The sequence below is a fragment of the Canis lupus genome, chromosome 6 (assembly GCF_048164855.1).
Source record: "Canis lupus baileyi chromosome 6, mCanLup2.hap1, whole genome shotgun sequence".
Taxonomy (NCBI): domain Eukaryota; kingdom Metazoa; phylum Chordata; class Mammalia; order Carnivora; family Canidae; genus Canis; species Canis lupus.
Window position 1 is genome coordinate 65,548,219 of NC_132843.1, and position 22,696 is coordinate 65,570,914.

The 22,696-nt window shown below is 40.1% G+C and overlaps 1 protein-coding gene across 2 annotated transcripts in view; it reads right to left on the reverse strand.

The window, feature by feature from the left end:
- Positions 1 to 556: 556 nt before the first annotated feature.
- Positions 557 to 22,696, reverse strand: part of RGSL1 (regulator of G protein signaling like 1) — a 161,143-nt gene continuing 139,003 nt past the window's right edge. Inside the window, exons 24-25 of one of the 2 annotated variants that reach the window (XR_012033121.1) lie at positions 1,491 to 1,695; positions 557 to 692 (exon numbers count right to left, since the gene is read on the reverse strand). The gene's annotated coding sequence lies outside the window, so the exon portion shown is untranslated. Of the gene's footprint in view, positions 693 to 1,490; positions 1,696 to 19,237; positions 21,201 to 22,696 lie in introns of those variants that run through there. The other variant, XR_012033122.1, reaches the window with a different exon arrangement.

A 22,696-nucleotide genomic window follows, 5' to 3' on the forward strand; every position in this document is an offset into this window, starting at 1 on the left:
GCTTGTCCTGAATCGCAATTCCTCTGCTGTTCTTGAATAAACTCATTTTGCTAGTAAAAATAACTGGAAGTCTTTTAATGTTTAGGTGGACACCCCCAACAGCCCTGTCCTGTAGCCCTGCTGTGTTGGGTATTGCTCTGTTCCAGGGCAACTTTGACCTGTGTGGCCTGCGCATGTGCAGGATGGGGACATCCTGTCGCAGTCTTGGACTGCAGAGGGCACTCCAGGCCTGTGGAGTTCTGGTCTGATGGGAACAACCTGAATGGCCAGGGTGAAGGAGCCTGACACTTCCAACCGTGCTCCCCTTTCCCAGCCAGTTTTTCTGAGGCAACTGCTTTATCTATCAACTGCCCTAATTGGCCTGTCTGCATGGTGGGGTCCCGGGGTTCTCCAGCAATTAAGACAGGTGTCTCTGGCATGCACAGTCTACACAGTTACCCAACCTTGGATTGCATGGGGTGCTCCAGGCCTATGGAGTGGAGGCTAAACCCCAGATACTAAAAAAAATAAAATAAATAAAATAAAATAAACCCCAGATACTTGAAAGGGAACCCACCTGAAATTCTAAAGCAGCAGCTTTAATCAGGCCAGTCAGTTCCCAACTGGACCAGCTCCAGGTGTCTCTTATAGGGGGCAAGGTGGACCAGGCCTCTAGGTCCCACCCTAGGAAGGCATTCAGGCGTCCTCTAGCTCTGCTTTCAGGGAGAATATACACATTCTTGTAGGTTCAGTCATGGAGTTAGGCAGATGCCAGGTACCCCCAGTAAACCCTACCTGTGACTCGTCCTCAGCTGACCTTGCCCTGTTCCAGGTGCCTGGCTACCATAGCCGGCACACCCTGCCCATCACAGTCCACATGTCAGTTCTCCATTTGCTTTCAGGGTCCTCCAAGCCTGAGGAGCTCATGACAGTGAACAAAAACCTGCTAGACTCCAGTGGGGGAAAGAGCCCCCAACCTTTCCTTCTCTGGAAATCTGAGACTCTAGGTTAAATTGGTGCCTCACTTTCTATTTGAATAGGCTGCTGCTTAATGGGTTCTTGGGCTTCCAGCAAACAAGGCTCCCAGGTGTCTCTTATTGGGAGTACCCCAGCCATCCTGCCTGGCAACCGTCCTTTGGGCCCTCCAGGGCTGTGGGACATCCCCAACCACCTGCATAGTCTTCAGTGTGGAGAAGGCCTACCACACCCTCCCCCCAATTGCCCTGAGGCAGTTGCTAAAATGGGTGATAGTCCCTGATAGACTTAGCATCTGCTACTGTCCCAGGCTGCAGGAGCCACGAAGGCATCCCACCTGACCCAGCCCTGTCTAGGCAGCCCAGATTACTCCAGCTCTGCCCTCGGAAGAATACGCACAGTTGTATAGGTTAACTCTTGGAATTTGGGAGCTGCCAGTTTTCCAGTAACCCCTCCTGGGAACTGGCCTAGACCTTGCCGTGTTCCAGGTCCCTGGCCAGCCTGACCCATACGGCCCATGTGTGCACAGTACCCACCCTGTCAGCCTGCCTCGGCTGTTGGGGTCCTCCAGGTCTGTGGAGCTCATGCTGGTATAAAACACCTTCCACCTGCTAGCTGCCGGGGTGGGGAGACCTGAACATTTTCAGAGACCTCTGCTTAAGCTGGCAGCTGTCAGTCTCCATTTGAACCAGCTAGCTAATGGGGTCCAGGGCTTCTCCTGCAACCAAAGCTCCCAAGTATCTTTAAAAAAAAAAAAAAAAAAAGATTTTATTTACTTATTCATTCATGAGAGAGAGAGAGAGAGAGAGAGAGAGAGGCAGAGACACAGGCAGAGGGAGAAGCAGGCTCCATGCAGGGAGCCCAACGTGGGACGGGATCCCGGGGATCACACCCGGGCTGAGGGTGGCGCTAAACCGCTGAGCCACCTGGGCTGCCATCCCAAGTATCTCTTATTGAATGGTACTCAGGCCTCTGCCCAAGCCCGTCCTGACAAAGTAGTCCAGATTCCTCTAGCTCCGCCCTTAGGAGGAATATAAGCATCTATGTAGGTTAAACCTTGAAATTAGGCAGATGCCAGGTACCCACATTATCCCCCTCCGGTGACAGGGCCTCTCCAGATGCTTGCCCAGTTCCAAGTACTGGTTACCCCGACGTGAGAGGCCCACACATGGGCATACCCACCTCATAAGCCAGCCGCAGGCAGCTGGGCCCCCTGAAACGGGTGAGTCAAACTGCATGTAGACTTAACTACCAGCTTTGGTCCTGGGCTTCTGCAGCAAAGCTCCAGGTGTCTGTTGTTGAAGCTATCCCAGCCAGCCTACTGATCCAAACCTGGCCAGGCAATCCAGAACACTCTAGGTCTACCTTTACTGGGCAATGTGGATTTGGGTAGGTCAGATGCCAGGTACCCTCAAAAGCCCCTTCAGGTGTCCAGGACTTGTCCAACATTTCTCTGTTCCAGGTCTCTGGATTCCCTGACCTGTGTGGCCTGCATATGCCCTACACCCCCTGAAATTAGCCTTGAGCAGACTTTACCCCTCAAGCTAATGGCAGTCTGGCCAGCCCCCAAAGCTCAGTCTTCAGGGTGGAGGAGCTCACCTTGTGAAAATCACTGAGTCTCTTCACAAGAGAGGGGTAGTCCCCTGTATACTTGCAGGCTTCTCTAGGGACCAGGACTCCCAGGTGTCTCCAAATGGAGGCTGCCCTGTTCTGCCAGAATGTTCCCTCCTTGGCAAGGCAGTTGGATAACCTCTAGTTCTGCCTTTGAGAGAAAAAACCTCTATAATGGGTAGGTAGACTTCTCACAGTAGGCTGGTACTTCATATCCCCAATAACCCCCTCCTGTGTACTGACCTCACCCCATATTGCCCTGTCCCAGATGCCACTGACCTGCTCAGCCTGCTCACACATAGTCTGCACACTGCTAGCTGGTTCTGTGGTGCACAGGGCACTCCAGGCCCATGGAGCTCCAGCCCAACTTCTACCACTGGAACAGCCTCATGGTAGATGGTGCCCACCTCCTGAAAATCTGAGGCACTGACTGTCCCCATTTGCACTGGCTGGCTGGGCTCCTGGGCTTCTCCAGTAATCAAGGCTCCTAGAGGATACTTAGTGGAGGTTACCCTAGCTATCTTTCTGGGCCCCACCCAGGCAAGGCAGTCCTGATCCCTTTAGCTCTGTCTTCAGGTGGGAATATATGCATTTGTATGTAGGTTAAGATTTGTATTAGGCCCATGCCAGGTACGTGCAATAGCTTGCTCTTGTGACTAGGCCTCCCTTACATGACACAAGCCTTGTTATAGGTCCCTGGTTACCCTTACCTGGTAACCCACACAGCGCAGTCCCCATCCTGTAAGCTAACCTTGAGATTAGACCTTCCAAGCTTGTGAAATTCTGGCCAGGCCCCCATCACCTACATAGTCTTCAGCATGGAGGGAGCCTGTCTCCCAAAATTGCTGAGCCAAAAACTGCAAATGAGTGATAGTCCCTATGTAGACCTGCTGCCCCAATGGGGCCGGGTCTTCTCTAGAGACCAGGACTTCTAGGTGCCTCCATATGGAGGATAAGCTGTCTTGCTGGCAGGTCCCTGCCCTGGCAAGGCAGTTGAAAAACATCAAGCTCCAGCTTCAGAGGGTAATATTCCAGAGTACATAGGTAGGTCTTGTGAATTAGGTCAATGACTTGTACCCCCATTACCCCCTCCTGTGACCTGTCCCCCTCCTGTGGCCTTGGGATTAGGCACATGCCTGGTACTTCCAATAGCCTGCTCTTGTGACCTGGCCTCACAAGACGCCCTTTCTCAGGTCCACGGCTATGTTAACCTGCAGGGTGCATGCCGTGAGGAGTATGCACCCCATTAGCCATCCTTTTGGCAGCTGGGGCCACTAGGCCTTTGGAGCCAGACTCATCCCCAGCCACCTGAACAACTTCAGGGGTGCAGAAACCCAACACCCTGAAAATCGCTCTGAAACAGCCACTGAAATGGCAGCCGGTCAGATCGCATGGAAACTTACCGTCAGCTGGGGTGGGGGACTTCTGTAGCAATGAAGGTTCTTAGGTGTCCTTATTGGAGGATACCCGGCCAGCCTGCTGATCTAACAGGCCAGGCACTCTAGATTACTCCAGGTCTACCTTCAGCGGGAATATGTTTAGTTGTGTACGTGAAGGTTTGGGATTGGCAGATGTTGGGTGCCTCCAAAAGCCTCCTCAGGGGACTAGGCCTTGCCCAACATTGCCCTGTTGTGGCCCTGGCTTTACCTGTATAGCCTGCACATGCGTAGTATGTATGCAGAAGCTGGACTTGGGCAGATCCCGCCCTTTAAACCCGTCGACCTCCCTCCAGGCCCCAATCACCTGCACAGCCTCCAGCTTGGAGGAAGCCCACCTTCTGAAAACTGCTCTCAGCAGAAAGCTGCAAATGGGCAACAGCTCCCATGTGAACTTGCAGCCAATGGATTCCTAGGCTTCTCTAGGCACCAGGACTCCCAAATGTGCCTAAATTGAGGCTTCCAGCATGGCCCCTCCCTGGCAAAACAGATGGAAAACCCCCACAATGGCTAGGTAGGCCTTGCATATTAGGCTGTTGACTTATACTCCTAACAACCCCGTCCTGTGACCTGGCCTCACTCGGCATTGCCTTGTTCCAGACCTCTAGGTGATCCTGACCTGTGCAGTGGGTACATGCAGTCTGCACCTTGTCAGGGGGACCAGGGCTGCAGGGGACACCCCAGGCCTGCGAAATTCTGGTCAGAACCCAGTCACCTGAATTGTCTCAGTGTGTAGGGAAACTGGCGCATGAAAATGTTTGTCAGGAGGCAGCTTTAAAATTGGTGACCAGCTGCCTAATGAGGATCCTGGGTTTCCTCCAGCAATCAAGCATCCCAGAGGTCTCTTATCCAAGAATGCAATGGACAGCCTTGCCCGCCCCCAGTGACCAGGCGGTCCAGATTCCTCCAGCCCTGCCCATGCTGTGTATTGGTTTGACAGGATTTCAAGTCCACTTGTTTATCATAAACTGTTTTCAGAGGTAAAGTTGTTTGGGTATAACAATGAAAAAAGTTGTGTCAGGACAGCATCATCTCTTCTGTTCTTGCCCATTAGAATTTGGCAGCTCAGCTGCTGAGGGGTCTGGCTGGTGGCTTATCAGTAAAACATATGACGTAACTGGCAAGGAGATATTAGAATACAAATACTGAGAGCTTTGGCGGCTCCTGGACAATGCCCCTTGTGAGCAATCATGAAGTTTGCTTATTTAAAATAGCTCTCAAAGACCCTAGGACAATTAGCTCCTACCCCAGGAAAGTCAACTCTCTTACAAGCAGGGGCATGGTCATGTAGTGTCCCAGTGAAGGTCATCTTGCCAAACAACACCTATGCCCTTGTTGCTCAGCAACAAGCTATAGCCGCACAGGACTTTTTTGCACTGGCTGCTGGATGTCAGCTCTCACTTGGCTAAGCCTCTCTTGATTTCATCGCCTATAAAATGTTAAAAAGAGAAATTCAGGGCACCTGGGTGCTACGGTCGGTTAAGTGTCTCTTAGTTTCAGCTCAGGTTGTGCTTTCAGGGTTGTAAGATTGAGCTCCACATGGAGCTCTGTGCTCAGCATGGAGTCTGCCTGGGAGTCTCTCTCTCCTTCTCCCTCTGCCCCTCCAGCTTGTGCTCTCTTTCTTTCTCTCTCTCTCAGAGTAAATCTCTGTCCCTCTTTTTTGAAAGAAAATCCAAAATGGAGCCTTTTGCTCTGACACATAACCCTGAATCAAGAGTTGCACATTTTTCTGACTGAGCCAGCCAGGCACCCAGCAAGGTGACCTTTTAAAGTCAATCTGAAATTTCCCCATCAGCTTCAGTGTGATTATCTACTTGATAAAAAAAAAAAACCCTGTTGGTCCCTCCCCCTCTTAAAAGCATCTGCCCTGGCCTGAAACTATCCTTTTTTTTTCTTTTGCTAATACCTTGACCTCACCCTCCTTCCTATAAAAACATTCCATTTTATACAACTCTCACAGCATCTTTCTACTTGCTATATGTGATGCTGCTGGATTCATACATTGCTTAGTAAGGTCCGTTAGATATTCTAATTTACACAGTTAAATTTTGTTTTTTAAAGAAAAGTATGCCTCAACTAAATTTGGACTTTATTCCTTTCATCTCCTTTTGCTTGGAACAATAGTGTGACTCATCTATCATTGGTTTGGACTATGGTGTTTCTTTATCGGCTTAAACACATTATCCTGTATGCAATTGACTTGTAAAATTCCACAGTGAACCAATGCTGAGTAAATTTTTGGCAAAAACAAACTCAGTATCTGAGCTTTAATTCATCTCATCAAACAAAACAAAGGGTATAGTCTGCAACCTGAACCAAAGTAATAATAATTAACATTGGTCATTGTTATGAAATATGTCAAATTCCATGTAAATTAGAAACAGGTGATAAATTGTAATAAATTTATAATTAACCAAAATCTGATAAAGCCCATTAATGGCTTGACAAATTTTAATATACTATTTATTAGCTATGGCATCCTACTGAAATTATAACCAGCCTTTGAATAGATAAAATTGAAAAGAGGGCACCTGGGTGGCTCAGTTGGTTAAGCATCTGCCTTTGGCTCAGGTCATGATCCCAGAATCCCGGGATGGAGTCTCACATCAGGCTCCCTGCTCTGAAAGGGGAGACTGATTCTCCCTCTCTCTCTGCCTGCCACTACCCCCTGCTTGTGCTGTCAAATGAAATCTTAAAAAGATAAAATTGATAGAGCTACTATAATTAGGATGCTAATGTTGGCTACAATAATTATCTTATTCTGTTTTACCATACTATAAATGATTTGGAATCCTATTAGGCATCACTATGATAAAACATATATTGTTTTATATATCACAAAACAGTTGTGAAAGGCAGCAAAACAATAGCAAATATACACCTCACTTACTAACCTTGCCAAAATTACTCAAGGGGTGGTTTAGGGGTAGAATGGATTATGTATTAACATCTGAGGATCCATAGAGACTTACTGAAGACTTTGGGAAAACCTTAAAATTAAGGAAACTCCAGATATTAGCCTGATCATCCAACCCAGTTATATCCTATATTAAAAAGAGCGACTAAGGAAGATAACCCAGTGCTCTTATTAGAAGCATTAGGTAACACAGATGCCAGCAGGCAGAAAGGAAAAGTGCTAGCGCAAAAAGTTATCTCCAGGGTAGGAAGAAACCCAGAGCCTTTTGATTCTAACTGCACCAGTCTACATCCTGAGAATAATAACTATTTCCACCCTTTTGACCTTGGTAATAATGAAGGATAATTGGAAGAAAGGCAATTCCTGTTCCTTCCTTGTTCTAAGAGGAAACTACTCGGAAAAGGAAAAAGACCCCATCCTGTTCTCTAGGCTTTACTCAGTGCTCTAACTTTAAGTCTTCCTACTGGAAGGACTTACCACTTGTGACAGAAAGGAAAAGCATGGCCTTGGGCGTCCTAACTCAGGCCTAGGGACCAGCTCAACAGCCAGTGTGATAGTTGAACAAAGAGCTTGATCTAGTGACCTGTGGCTGGCTGGAATGACTTAGGGCCACCCTCTTGATCCCCGAGGCTACGAAACACTGCTCTGGAAGGAGCCTCCACCCTGTCCCTTGTGAACAACTGCCTGATAGAGGAGTGCATGGACAGAAAGAGTATTTATCAGATTAAAACAGCCCATAAGAGCCCATAGAAACCCTTAGATTTTAATGCAAATTGGGAACCCTCTTTGGTCTTGTCTCTCTTCAGGAGCTTGGTACTATCTCTCAATAAACTTTGCTTTGCTGCCCACGACTCTCCTCTGGTCTACCTCCTCATTCTTCGAAGCAGCATGATCAAGAACCATGGGCATGAAAAGAAAAGAAATCCTGAAACAGTAACTTTAACTAGAAGCTAAAAGCCCATGATAATAGGCAAAAACTACAACACATGATTAACATAGAATCAATAAGAGTCACTGAAAAGAACACTAATACTAGACAAGAAATGAGAAAAATTAGAACGGAATTCCAACAAATTGATGTGGACATAGAAGGTCCAAAGGAGGACAAAACCTGATCCCCTCATAATAGAGATCATGTACTTCAAACCCATTACCACTGATGCTAAAATGAATCAATACCTGAGAGCATATGGGGAAAATAATATTAACTTAGAATGATCTTTGTTTGGGTAGCAACAAACGGGATTAAAATGACCAATACCTAATATATTATCCCTTAAAACACCTCCATGGAAAACAGCAGTGGAAACTACAAATGTACTTCATTATTATATTTCATTATTATGAAATTAGGGCTATTAACTCTGATTTATGAAAGAGGACAGATATCCTTACTGATACATGTAGAAGCAACAGAACAAATTAAAAGGCCAGCTTAAGAGCTGTACCCTACAAGATGGAACAGCATTACTTACAGTATTTGCATGAGTCAGAAAAACAGAACTGATTGACTTGATAAGAACAGTCAAGGAATTAAGATAAAGGCTATAGCTTTAAACTTCGTGTATATAAACAAAACAGGGTTACAGTTAATGAAAATAAACCAAATCAAAACAGACCATCTAGACGTAAGTCTATAAGGCCTTTTTGGCTCCCTAAATCATTTAGGTCACTACCCTCGAAAACAAATGATAAAAGTAGAAGCTTAAATGAGAACCCAAGGAAGTATGTACAGTGGCAGAGAAATGGAAACAGTCAAGCTTTTATGGTAGATAGATCTATAGAAAATAAATGGACCCACTACCCCATTTACTATAAATACCAACTGCTTTATAAAATCTAATCCCATTAATAGACAAGCCACTGATAGTCAAAGGAAAGCAAAACTCATGAACCCACCCATAGGGACTCTGTGGTCACTGTCTCTTGGCCCAAGGCAAAGATAATTGTCCATATATTACACAGGACATATCAATAGAAACCTGTTTTGCAAGCATAAATACTACATATACCACTGTGTTGGTCCATTCTTGGAATGGAAGTAATAGGACATAAAATTTGAGGGAAACATTCAGGAACTCCTAAAGGAACAAATTATTGTGCCTCCTGTTTCACATTATAATAATCCAATCAAGCCTATTAAAAAGCTGGATGAGTGTTATATATTTACAGTAGATTATAGGAATTTAAACGAACACCCTCCCTAAATTGGGGGGGGGGGCAGACATAGGCACTATCATAAGAAGTATCACCACTGGATCTGGAACTAATTACCTGGGGATAGATTTATCTGAATATCTTTGCTATTTCAGTTGAAAAGGAGAGCCAACCCATGACTGCCTTCACGTGATACCAAGTTTACTAGGTTACCAACAAGATACTTTAACCACCCAGTAATAACTTGCAATCTTCTAACACAAGACATCTAGGTCTTTTGGGAAACCACACCACACACACAAACCAGTATTTCTTATATTGATGAAATCTTTGTTTAAGAAGATAACTTGGAACAATAGACTAGGGTTATAATATAATTAATAGAATAACTTACACTCAGAGAATGGACAATTGACTCAAATAATGTCCATACTACAGTAAAATTTCTAGGTATAATTTGGTCCTCTGAAGGCAGAAAAATAACTGACCCAGTTATAAAGAAGATAGCATACAAACTTCTACCACAAAAGCAGCAGGTCACAAACTGATAGGACTGTTTCAATATTGGAAAGAGCACATACCACATGAGTATATATTAAAACACATTTATAAAATAACTAGGAAAAGTAGGGAATTCAGATGCTCAAAAGGCAGCCTTATTTTAGAAATGTTGTCAGAACCTTTAATACATTGGTACCAGTTGGCGAGAAATGGTATAAATGAAAGTACCTATGTTCATAGAGGATTGCAAATGGTGTCTGTGGATAAAAACACTGCAGGATACTAAATTTTACCTGACAGCATTTTGGGCTAAGTGCCCATGGCCCAAGAACAGATACCAATCATTTGAAAGTCTCACCTGGGTACTTGATAAGGCCCTACAAAATAGAGAGCCACTAACAGAAATAAGCCAATAAGCCACTAACAGAAATAAGCCAATTAAACTCCAACAGCCTATTCTGGAGGAAGTAAAGCAGATCCCTAACAGAGGGGAACTACATCTGACCATAAAGGTCTAACACGGAAATTGTAAACTTCTGAGTGGGATAAATAGTTGGATTGTTGACCCCCTATATTAACTGAGGAAATCCCGGCAATGCCAGTAGTGGAGAAGTTTGAATTACCAAGGGGCGAACCTATTCAAGTTCAAGCAGTTGGGCAATAGGAACCAACCTGGTCCGTGGCACTCAACAATACATGCTTCCATGATGCCATGGGGAGAACACTAGCAGGCTGTGGTCTTGAGGACATTATAATGGTAGTGTTACCTAACACAATCAGGCTCAGGAGGATCAGTACAATATGCTGAACTAATAGCCATAAAATGGGAGATTGAACAATCTGTTAAGGAAAATCAGAATGAGGTATATATTTTCTCAGACTAATGGGCAGTAGCTAGTTGAATAACAATTTTGGTCAGAAAATGGTGGGAAAGAACTGGAAAATAGGAAATATATAGAGTAAGGACATAATGGCAGAAAATAGTATTGTATGACATCTCCCTATTCCTGCAGGAAAGATGATTTGAAAAAAATCCAGCATTAGAGCATTAAAAATCTGGATGGTATGGTATCCCATCCATCATAAAATCAGATCAGGTCTCCCACTTCACAGGAAAGTGAATATAAGAATGGGCTAAGGACAAGGCATAATGTGGAGCTTTCACTTACTCTATAGCTCTACCACCTCTGAATCAGTTGAAAGGTTTCATGGCTTGCTGAAGCAAAAGCTTGGGTTGCTTACTAACAATCAGGATATGAAAGCTTGGACTAAAACAATCTGGGAGATGACAAGATTTCTAAGCCATAATTATAGAAAGGATATAAGAACTCTCAACTAGTGAATAGTGCAGCCATCCATAGAGATAAGAATTAGCACTAACAACACCCCAGAATCTAAATCAACAAGCAAAGTATTAATAAAAAGAATTATGATATATATAGTACTGGGGAAATTATAGCACCTGCCACTAATAAAACCTATAGGATGACCAGAGGAAAGGGCATATTACATCAAATTAAATAATATGATGCCTCTATAATAATTTCTGGATGGAAGAACACCATCATGTATCAACACTACATGCCTAATATATTTAGCCTAGCATGATGTACGGTGATTATGCCTGGGGAAATATTAGCAATAATGGCCATAATAACTGTAGATTTCCCTGAGTGGCAAGAACAAGAATGAATTAAAAGTTTATAGGACACCTATCTTATTTTGCAGGCATGAATCCACTATACATCTTTAACTCTATTACTATTACCAAGTGGGTTAGTGCAGCCTGCAGCCTGCTGGCCATATTTCACATACTATTTTGCCTATTGCTCACTCCTGGATACCATGCTCACTGTAGCTATGGATACTCTTCTGTATCCAAGATTCCAAGACATGGCTGAGTGACATGCTTTATCATGTCTCCTTCTGGATCTATGAAATAAGTAGACAACCCACAAGAATGGTGGAGGTGGTGGTTGTGGTGGTTGTGAGCTGGAATGAACATTTATTCAACATATGCTAGAAGTCCAATATTTTATTAGGCTGTTACATATTTTCTACATTGACACAATCATCCTGAAAGACAGTTTTATTTCTCCACTTTACAGGTGGCGACATGAGGTACAGAGAATATAAATGATCTGTCCCGGATCACATGGCTAGTAAGACCCAGAAATGAAATCCTATTCAGCTCAGAAGCCTATGGTCTTTTATCTGTATACATTTCCCCCTCTCACTAGAGCTGATTAGCAGTAATTTTCTGGCTAAGGATTATTTTTGCACAATGCTTTCCAGCCAACTGAATACTTCCATTCTTTCATTGAATCATTCTTGTCAACATAATGCCAAGCTAGTTTCCTCCTTTAGTTCTTATACAATTTTATTGATTTCAATTAACTGACCCCACTTAGCATATAAAGGTATTTGTTAGAAGATTTGAGTTAATTATATAAAGGGGTGTGTGGCATCACCACTCTGTCCACTTGAAGATGGAGGCTGTACCCAGGTTCTGAAGTCACTGACATATGGAATTACTGTTTCACAGTATTACATGTCACTGCTGCACTAGACTGGAAGCCAAGACCTCCTCTATGTATGTACACTTTCATTCCAATATGGCTGATTCAGGCAGCCCTTGTAGGCAGGCCAGTGGCCTTAAAAGCAGCTTATTTTCCACTCCAGAATTACAGATCAGGTCTTCTTGGCTGACTGGCATTTCTCCCAGGCCATTTTAGAACAACATGAAAGACTTGTGAGTGGGAAATATATAGAGTACCCCTACCCCCGAAAAAGATTGGTGTTATATACTGGTGGGTCTTTTATGCCAATATACATGGCAGCAAAGAGCCTCCAGAGGGCAGAGCTTATTTGCCATTGTCCTTGAACTGTGTCTTCAATTTACTTCTCCACTTCGGTGGCCCAAGGTAAGGAATAAATCATGGTCCTAAATAGTGAAGTTCTACTAGCCCCAAGGTATGAATAGCAACCATCCTGCCCTTTCCCAAGTTAGGTGATGTAATGCCCATTCAACGGATACAACACAGATTCAGATATGTTCAATGATTTGCCCAATGCCACACAGCCAGTGCCAAGGTAGATCAAGGCCAAGTTCCTTCCAGACTTCAGGTCAGATTCTTGTATGTTTTTGGATGGGAAGTGAATTAAAAGCAAAATGAGACTTGGATATTGGGTATTCAGCTTTCAGATACAAATTAATTTTTAAAAAGAGTAATAAAATTTATTATAAGAAGATTAATAGTTGTATCTTGTGATAAGTCTGATATTATTATAATTCATTATTTGATAAGTAATACCGCAAAAACATCAGAAATAAAAAAAACACCCACATTCTCATTATGATAAACTATTTTAATATTCCATATTCCACCTTAGACTTTATTTACATGCATAGGAGAGTTTTGCATAATTGACATTCTATTGTATTGCTCCACTGTGATGCTGCTTAAATTAAGAAACAATATACTACAAGCACATTATACTGATTTATAGTAATTATTTAAAATGACTAAAAAATAAAAATAAAATGACTAAATATTCTATCAATTATGTTATCAAAGATTGTTTAAACATCTCTTTTTGTCTTATTTTTATTTGCTTCCTCTTATTAATATGAATAACATTCCAAGGAACTACTCTAAGCACATAACTTCATCCTTTGCAAATAAAAAATTATAGTTGTTGCTTGAAATATGTGAAATATGTGTCTAAGTGTGTGAGTGTATGTTTAGTTTTACTTCATGAAGGAAAGTTAATTTTAGAAAAGAAAAAATAGATACTACCTTGTAATCCCAACACTTGGAATAATTGCTGTTAAAACTCTGTTATTATAAAGATGCATATTCCTTATATAGTTATCAAGTAATATTTGGGACTCATATTTATGTGTATTATTAATAATAGCTTGAGTCATAGCATAGTATGGATGCTTCTGCATCCACTTCCATTCAAGAATATTTTCTCATTTTATTATATAGTTCTTTGTAGCCTGTACCATGATTTAATTGCATCCCTTTATTAGACACTTAGTGGGTTTTTTAATACTTTATATTTAAAAACACTACAATTATTTTGAAATTAGTCTTTATAAACATCTACAATTAGTTCCTTAGAGTTAAATTTCTAGAATTGGAATAGCTGATTTAAGGGTTTTCATATTTTTGTTTTATATTACCATATTGCTTTCCAGAAGAGTTGTATCATGTAAACTTCTTCCTCTATATGAGGGTGTCTTTTTCCCCTCATGCTGGCAAGAGGCAGTTTATTAAAAAAAAAAAGAAGAAGAAGAATAAGAAGAAGGAAAAAAAACCTCAAAAGACCTCTGTCAATTCTGTAGGTAAAAAACAGACTCTCCTGTATAATTTTGGATTTCTGTGACTACTTTTGAAGCCAAAAATTTGTATTTTGGGTCATAAAACACACTTACACAAATTTAAAAGAATAGAAATCATACAATGTCTACTTTCAGACCACAATGCATTGAAACTGAAATAAGTAACAGAAAGGTAGCTGGAACATCCCAAAATACCTGGGAGATTAAACAACATACTTCTAACAATACACAGGTCAAAGAAGAAATATCAAAAAATACTTTAAAATATTTTTAACTAAATAAAAATGAAAATGCAACTTACCAAAATCTGTGAGATACTGGAAAAGCACCATTTAGAGGGAAATTTATACCATTGAATGCATGTTAAAAAATAAGAAAGATCTAAAATTAACAATCTAGGTTTCCACATTAAGAAACTAGAAAAAGAAAAGCAAATTGAATCCAAAGTAGGCATGAAGAAAAGAAATAATAATCAGAGCAGAAATCAATGAAATCGAAAACAGAAGATTAATAGAGAAAATCAATGAAATCAAAAGCTGGTCCTTTGAAAGTTCAATAATATCAATAAACCTCTAGCCAAGCTACTAAGAAAAACAGAGAGAGGATAAAAATTACTAATATCATAAATGAAATAGAGGACATCATTACAGATCCCATGTACATTAAATGGATAATAAAGGAATACTAGGAGAAGCTCTATGTCACAAAATTGATAACCTAGAGGAAATAAACCAATTCCTTGAAATACACAATTTGCTGATACTCACCAAAAAGAAAACAGAAAATCTACTAAAGAAATTGGATCAATAATTAGTAAACTTCCATAAGAAACCCAGATGGGTTCATTGGTAAATGCTACCAAACTTATTAAGAAAGAATTTATACCAATTCTCTATAGTCTCTTTCAGAGAATAGAAACAGAGGGAATACTAACTCATTCTATGAGATCAGCATTACCCTAATACTAAAATCAGACAAAAGTATTACAAGAAAAAAAAACATAATCAATATCTCTCATCAACATAGATGCAAAAATCCTCAACAAAGTAATAGAAAATCTACTCCAATAATGTATAAAAAGTATTATATAACACAACCAAGTTGTATTTGGTGTGCAAGGCTGGCTTAATATCCAGAAATCAATTAATGTAATCAATTACATCAACTGGCTTTTAAAAAAGAAAAAAAATACGTGATTATATCAATAGATGCAGAAAAAGTATTTGCAAAGCTCAAAACCCATTCATGATAATAATCCTCAGTAAACTAGGAATAGAGAACTTTTTCAACTTCATAAAGAATATCCATCCACAAAAAACTATTGTTTAATATCTTACTTAGTAGTGAGAAACTTAAGCTTTCTCACTAGGATTAGAAACAAAACAAGGACCTCTTACTGGTCCTTTTCAACATCATACTACTTAAGTTCTAGCTAACACAATAAGAGAAGGACAGGAAATTAAAAGTATACAGTTTGGGAAGGAAGAAATAAAACTGTTTTGCTTGTAGATGACATAATTATCTATGTAGAAGATCTAAAAGGATCAACAAAAAAATCTACTGGAATTAATAAGAGGTTATAGCAAAATTGCAGGGTGCTAAGAATATACAAGCACCATTCATTTTCCTATATGCCAGCAATGAACAAGTAGAATTTGAAATTAAAAGCACAATACCATTTACATTAGCATCCTCCAAAATGAAATTCTTAGATGTAAATCTAACAAAATATGTGCAAGATCTATCTTAGGAAAACTACAAAAATCTATTGAATTAAGTCAAAGAAAAAAGTAAACGGAGATATATACTATGTTTGTGGATAGGAAGACTTAATATTATCAAGATGTTAATTCTCAACTTGATCTATATGTTAAATGTAAACTCAGTAGAAATTCCAGCAAGTTATTTTGTGGATATCAACAAATTTATTCTAAAGTTTATACAGAAAGCAAAAGATCCAGAGTTGACAACATAATATTTAAGGAGAACAAAGTCAGAGGACTGACACTACCTGACTTCAAAGCTTACAATACAGCAACACTTATCAAGACAATGTGGTATTGGCAAAAGAACAGATAAATAGATTAGCAGAACAAACAAATTTATCAAAATAGATCAACAGACAAATAGATCAATATCAGCCTGGAGAGCCCAGAAATAGACTCACCTAAGGGACAAAGGAGCAAAGGCAATACAATAAGGTAAAGGTAGTCTTTTCAACAAGTGGTGCTGCAACAACTGCAATTCACATGCAAAAAAATGAATGTAAATACAGACCTTACACCCTTCACAAAAATAAACTCAAAATAGACTATAGGCCCAAATTTAAAGTTAAAAAATGATACAACTCCTAGGAGAAAAACACAGGGGGAAAACCTAGATGACCTTGGGTTTGGCTATGATTTTTTTTTTTAAGATTTTATTTCTTTATTCATGATAGACATAGAGAGAGAGAGAGAGGCAGAGACACAGGCAGAGGGAGAAGCAGGCTCCATGCCGGGAGTCCAACGTGGGACTTGATCCCGGGACTCCAGGTGGCGATGATTTTTTAGATACAAAACTAAAGACATCAACCACGAAAGAAAAATGGATAAGCTGGTCCTCATTCAAATTAAACATTTCTGCTCTGTAAAAAAATATGTCATGAGAATAAGAAGAGGGATCCCTGGGTGGCGCAGCGGTTTGGCGCCTGACTTTGGCCCAGGGCGCGATCCTGGAGACCCAGGATCGAATCCCACGTCAGGCTACCGGTGCATGGAGCCTGCTTCTCCCTCTGCCTATGTCTCTGCCTCTCTCTCTCTCTCCCTGTGTGACTATCATAAATAAATAAAAATTAAAAAAAAAAAGAAAAAAAAAGAGAATAAGAAGAGAAGCCACAGACCAGGAAAAAATATTTGGAAAAGACATACCTGATAAAGGATGATATCTAAAATTTTTCAAAGAACTCTTAATTCAACAATAAGAAAGTAACTAAAAAATGGTTAAAAACTTTAATGAGCACCTCATCAAAGAAGATATCCTATATTATATATCATCAGAGAAATACAAATTAAAACAAAAACAAGATAGCACCATGCACCACCTACTAGAATGGCCAAAATCTAGATCACTGACAACATTAAATGCTGGTAAGGATGTGGAGCAACTGGAATTCTCATTCATGATCAATGGGAAGGCAAACTGGTTCAGCCATTTTGGATGACAATTTGGTCGTTTCTTATAAAACTAAACAAATTCTTACCATATGATCCAACAGTCATGCTCCTTGGTATTTGCCCAAAGGAACTGAAAACTTATGGCTATCCAAAAACCTGCACATGGATATTTACATCAGCTTTATTCATAATTTACTAAAACTTGGAAACAACCAAACTGTCCTTCAATATATGAATGGATGAACAAACTGGGACATCCAGACAATTAGCTATTATTCAATGCTAGTATGAAATGATCTATCAAATCATGAAAAGACATGGAGGATCCCTAAATGCATATTACTAAGTGTTAGAAGCCAATATGAAAAGGCTACATACTATGTGATTTCAATTATATAACATTCTGGAAAAGGCAAAACTATAGAGACAATAAACAAGATCTGGGGTTGCCAGGGGCTGTCAGGGGAGAAAAGATAAATAGGCAGAGCACAGAAGCTTTTTAGGGCAGTGGGAATATTCTGTATGATACTGTAATGATGGCATATCATTATTCATTTGTCCAAACCTTTTACATGTACAACACCAAGAGTGAACTCTAATGTAAACTATGGACATTGGGTAATTATGATGCATTAATGTAGGTTCATCAGTTGTAAAAAGTGTACCACTCTGGTGGTGGGGGTGTTGATATGGGGGAGTTATGCATGTGTGTAGGGTAGGGGAATATGGGAAATCTTTGTACCTTTCCCTCAATTTTGCTGTGAACTTAAAACTGCTCTAAAATTAAAGTCTTAATTAAGAAAATAATTTGAAATAAAGATGGATTTTTATTCCACTATTACCAAATTCAGCTGGTATAGAAAGCAAGACATACACCTATAATGCTGATTTTTTGTTTTAAGATTATAGAAGCTTCAGTGTTATGCTAAATGGAAAGATGCTTCATGTTCATAGATTGGATGACTTAATATTAGATGGCAGTGTTCTCCAAGTTGAACTACAGATCAACAAAAAAACGTTCTAAAATTAGTTTGTGTTGATGACTGTATAACCCTGTAAATATATTTTTAAAAATGTAGAATTCTACAAATATCATGCAGCTATTTCCTTTGATATACCCAAGAACTGGATCTAGCCCAGAGAAGCCTGACTAGACTGATCAAGAAGACAAAGCCCTCTGTACTCATTCTCATTTCCTATTTCTCTACTTTAGCAGTAAAGTGTATCTGGCACCTGTCCATAGCTCTCAACCTTGGCTCTATGTTAGAATCACTTGGGCCCCATCCCAGACCAGTTAAGTCAGAAACTTTTGTGGGGCCCAGGTTCAATCTTTTAAAAAATCTCCCAGGACTTCAGGTTTCTGATCCAGCATGTAAGGAGTTTAGAAACTCCTTTACCCTATTCTATCAATAAGTAAAATACTGAAGAAACTAAAAAATCAACAAGCCTTCTTAGATCTACCAAAGGAACAATATTACAAGGCAAACTGCTGCTCCTCAAACTAGAGAGACAGACAGATGAGTACAGAGAATCTCAATTTACCAGAGCAGAAACCCACCTCAGTGAGAACCAAAAATGGGGGAAGAAATCTAAGCTGTAACTGATAAATTGCTGGAGTGCGGTATGGACAAGTCTGAGAGATTAAAACAAAAACAAAAACAGGAAGCTTCAATCACAGGGGCAGGGCTCACATTTTTGTGCATTTTATCTCCAGGAGCTGTAGCAGGTTCTCACTGTAAAGATCAGAGAAAAAGCTCGGGCTTCCAGGAGAGGGAGGCAAAAAGTGACCATTTTGAAACACACCAGAGCATTCCAAGAAAGGCATACCCACAAGAGAAACTATTTCATCAGACCTAATATACTAGGGTTTTAGCAGAGTCTAACCAACTCAGGTGAAGGGAAAATAGCCAACTCCAGGTACTCTAGCTTCCTATGTGGGAGAAGGCAAACACACAAATCCAGGCCCCTCTGGCCATCCTGGGCCATTTAAATGGGTAAAGGGGAAAAAAAGGGAAAAACTGCAAAGCACATGCAAAATTGACAGCCCAGCACAGACTCACTAAAAGCCTAGCATTTAATCATAAGACCATGCAAGCAGACCTTGGAAATATTGCAGATTCAATGCCAGACCACAATAAAGTGAATAAAGTGAGTCAAGTGAAGTTTTTTGGTTCCCAGTGCATATAAAATTTATCTTTGCACTATACTATAGTCTATTAAGTATGCAATGACATTGTGTCTAAAAAAATGTCCATATCTTAATAAAAAAATACAGTATTGCTAAGAATGCTAACTGTGACCTATGCCTTTAGAGGTCCATAATCTTGCTGGTAGAAGGTCTTGCCACCATGTTGATGCTGCTATCAGGCTGGTGCCTGGTAAAGGCTGGAGTGGCTAGTGGCAATTTCTTAAAATAAGACAATAGTGACGTTTGTCCCATTGGTTGAATCTTTCACAATTTCTCTGTAGCATGCAATACTGTTTGATAGCATTTTACCCACAGGAGAACTTTCAAAATTGGAGTTGATCCTCTTAAAACCTGCCATTGCTTCTTCAGTTTACACAATATTCTAAATCCTTGGTTGGCATTTGAATAATCTTCACAGCATCTTCACTAGGAGTACACTCCATCTCAAGAAACCACTTTCTTGCTCATCCATAAGAAGCAGCTCCTCATCCATTCAAGTTTTACCATGAGATTAAAGCAATTCAGTCACATCTTTGGGCTCCAGTCCAAGTCTAGTTCTTTGGCTCTTTCTACTACATCGGCAGTGATTTCCTCTACTGAAGTCTTGAACCCCTAAAGTCATCCATGAGGATTGAAATCAACTTCTTCCAAATTCCTATTAATGTTGATATTTGGACCTCTTTCCATGAATCACAAATGTTAATGTTCATTCGTGAATACTCTGCTGAAGGTTTTTAATTTACTTTGCCCAGATCTAACAGAGGAATCACTATCTATAGTAGCTATAGCTGTAAGAAATGTATTTCTTAAATAGTAAGACTTGAAAGTCAAAATTTCTCCTTAATCTATGTACTGTAGAATGGACATTGTGTTAGCAGGCATGAAGACAATATTAATGTCATTGCACATCTCCATCAGGATTCACAGGTGGCCAAATATTTTGTCAATGAGCAGTAATCTTTTAAAAGAGATCTATTTTTTTTTCTGAGGAGTAGGTCTCAGTGGGCTTAAAATACTCAGTAAACTATGTCATAAAAAGATGTACTATCATCCAGGCTTTGTTGTTCTATTTATGGAGCATAGGCAGAGTAGATTTAGCATAATTCTTGAAGGCCCTAGGATTTTTGGACTGGAAATGAATATTGACCTCAACTTAAATTCACCAGGTGCATTAACTCCTAACAAATAAGGTTTGAAGTTTTTTTTTTTTTTTTTTTTTTTTTTTTAAGGTTTGAAGTTTTGAAGTCAGGTTTTGCCTTCTCTCTGGCTATGAAAGTCATAGATGGAATCATTCAATATAAGACTGTTTTATTTACAATAAAAGTCTGTTGTTTAATGTGACTACCCTCATTGATTTTCATGGCTAGATTTTTTGGATAACTTCCTGTAGCTTCTACATCAGCACTTGCTGCTTCACCTTGAACTTTTATATTATGGAGATGGCTTCCTTCCTAAACCTCATGAACCAAACTCTGCTAGCTTCAAATTTTCTTCTGCAGCTTCTGCATCCTTCTCGAGCCTTCATAAAATTGAAGACAGTCAAGTCAGGGCCTTGCTCTGAATTAGGCTTTGGCTTAAGGGAATGTTGTGACTGGTTTGATATTTTATCCAGAGCACTGAAATTTTCCCCATATCAGCAATAAGGCCATTTTGCTTTCTTATAATTTGTGTGTTCACTGGCATAGCCCTTTAACTTCCTTCAAGAACTTTTCTTTTGTGTTCACAACGTGGCTAACTCTTTGCCACTAGAGGCCTAGTTTTCAGACTGTTTCAGCTTTTGACATGCCTTCTTCACTAAGCTTAATCATTTCTAGCTTTTGATTTACAGTGAGAAACATGACTCTTCCTCTCACTTGAATATTTAGAGGCCATTGTAGGGTTATTAATTGGCCTAATTTCAATATTGTTGTGTCTCAGGGAACAGGGAGACCTGAGGGGAGAGAGACAGGGGAACAGCCAGTTGGTAGAGCAGTCAAAATACACGATACTGGGACACCTGGGTGGCTCAGCAGTTGAGCGTCTGTCTCCGGCCCCTGGCGTTATCCTGGAATCCGGGAAACAAGTCCCACATCAGGCTCCCTGCATGGAGCCTGCTTCTCTCTCTGCCTATGTCCCTGCTTCTCTCTGTGTGTCTCTCATGAATAAATAAATAAATAATTTAAAAAATACATGATACTTATGATTAAATTTGCTGTCATATATGGGCACAGTTTATGACACCCCAAAGCAATTAAAATAACATCAAAGATCACTTGATCACAGAGCACTATAACAAATATAATAGTAATGAAAGAGTCTGAAATACTGCAAGAATTTCAGGAATTCCAAAATAAGATAGACCAGAAAATGAGCAAATGCTGTTAGAAAAATTATGATAATACATTTGCTCAACACAAGGTTTCTACAAACCTCAATTTGTAAAAAATGCAATGTCTGCAAAGTGCATAATGTGAAGTGCGAAAATACAAGGTATGTCTGTAGGATATTCTTTTCTCTTTCACACCATACTACTACCTTATAAAAGGCCTGTTTATCACAGTTTCTTTTACTAAGTACGTTATGTCTGGCCTTCTACAAAAAATTACAAGGCATTTTAGTATGGTAAAAAGCATCAGAAACAGACCCAGATATGGCAAGGATGTTGGAATCATCAGACCACAAATTTAAAACCACTATGCTTTATATGCTAAGGGATCTAATGCAAAAAGTAGCCAACATGCAAGAACAGGTGGGTAATCTAAGCAAAGAGATGAAAATTCTAAGAAAAAATAAAAAAAAATGAATGCTAGAGATAAAAAGACTGTAATGGAAATGAAGAATATCTTTGATGGGCACATTAGTAGACTGGACATGGCTGAAAAAAAATCTGAGCTCAAGACTGTCCATTACAATCTCCAAAACTGAAAGGTAAAAAGAGAAAAAAACTGGGAAAAGGGGAAGAGAGCATCCAATCACTGTAGGATAATTACAAAAAGTGTAACATTCATGTAATGGAATAACCAGAAAAAGAGGAAAGGAAAAAGAATATTTAAAGCAATAATGATTGAGAATTTCCCCAAATTAACATTAGACACCAAGCTACAGATCCAGGAAGTTTAAAGAACACCAAGAAGATCAGCAAGAGAAAAACCAAGAACCATATGATCCTCTCATTGGATGCAGAGAAAGCATTTGACAAAATACAGCATCCATTCCTGATCAAAACTCTTCAGAGTGTAGGCATAGAGGGAACATTCCTCGACATCTTAAAAGCCATCTATGAAAAGCCCACAGCAAATATCATTCTCAATGGGGAAGCACTGGGAGCCTTTCCCCTAAGATCAGGAACAAGACAGGGATGTCCACTCTCACCACTGCTGTTCAACATAGTACTGGAAGTCCTAGCCTCAGCAATCAGACAACAAAAAGACATTAAAGGCATTCAAA